The sequence below is a fragment of the Octopus bimaculoides genome, unplaced genomic scaffold, assembly GCF_001194135.2.
Source record: "Octopus bimaculoides isolate UCB-OBI-ISO-001 unplaced genomic scaffold, ASM119413v2 Scaffold_186752, whole genome shotgun sequence".
Lineage (NCBI taxonomy): Eukaryota > Metazoa > Mollusca > Cephalopoda > Octopoda > Octopodidae > Octopus > Octopus bimaculoides.
Genome location: NW_026334631.1, coordinates 1 through 1261, shown reverse-complemented (window position 1 = coordinate 1261; position 1261 = coordinate 1). Strand labels below are relative to the sequence as shown.

Below are 1261 nucleotides of genomic sequence, written 5' to 3'. Positions count from 1 at the left end.
TTACAGCACCTAGGGTTCCCAAGCGGTCACCCATCCAAGTACTAACTAGGCTCGATGTTGCTTAACTTCGGTGATCGGACGAGAACCGGTGCTTTCAACGTGATATGGCCGTAAACATCAGAGGAGTAAATTTTAATGTATTTATTCTATAAACTGACACTAAAACTTTTTTTTTTTAGAATAAGTTCATTCTCTTTAAAATTTACATACAATTTAAGATAATCTTCCGTTAAAAATCTATGTTGTCATGAGGGAGTCTGTTACATTATGTCTCATCTTCTTCACAGAGCTGTACAGTTAAGCACACACTCGCACCAACATTTACTCATCGTTGCCGTCATATACAAATACCGAAACGTTGCCCAATTTAATTTCGTTTACATCATGACTTAATGAACTTTTCCTAGTCATTGTTACGGACATTTAAGTTTTTAGGCAATGAATCGTTTTGGTCTCCGAGAAATGAAACTATTTCTTCGGGAAGTTCCGTATGAAATTTTTATTTCTTTAATATTTATTTTCTTCAGCTGAACAGTGAAAAATACGGTTGCGCACACACACACATTGTTTTTCATTTGCACGAGCAACTTCAACAATCACACACATGCCAACACACACTCGCACACACAGAAGACCAAAACCGATTGATTGCTAGTTTTTATTTACCTAGTACCTATTATACACCAATAAGTCATGATACTATGTTCTTTACCAGAAAACATTTCACATTTCGTGCACAAAATAGTGAACAGTTTCGCCTCTATTTCTGTCAGCAACTACTGAATATCAGACTTGTGGGTTTAGTCGGCAAATAATTGGTGCTATCTTATAGCGATCTCATCACGTCATTATACCGACAATAACATCATTCTATGTAAACAACTGGCGCGCGAAAGGTTAATCTCTAGTTTAGGACCCGGTCACAAAAATGAAAAAAAAGTGTAATATGTGTGAAATAATGTGTAGTAAACGAATATTGGGAGTGCATTTTCTTATATTCATTTACTACACATTATTTAACACATATTACACTTATTTTTTTCATCTTTGTGACGGAGTCCTAAATTTGAGATTAACAACGTGAGATGTGAAATGTTTTCAGGTAAAAATCAACGTTAAAGGAACGTAGTTAGCGTGACTTGCTGGTGTATAATGGGTTCTAGGTAAATAAAAACTCAAATGACCGTAACAATGACTAGGAAAAGTTCATCAGTCGTGATGTAACTGAAATTAAATTGGGCAATATTTCGGTATTTGTATA

The 1261-nt window shown here is 35.1% G+C and overlaps 1 non-coding gene across 1 annotated transcript; it reads right to left on the bottom strand.

The window, feature by feature from the left end:
* Positions 1 to 116, bottom strand: LOC128251406 (5S ribosomal RNA). The gene has a single exon (XR_008267117.1). It is a non-coding gene; the product is annotated as a 5S ribosomal RNA (ribosomal RNA).
* Between the last annotated feature and the right edge of the window lie 1145 nt (positions 117 to 1261).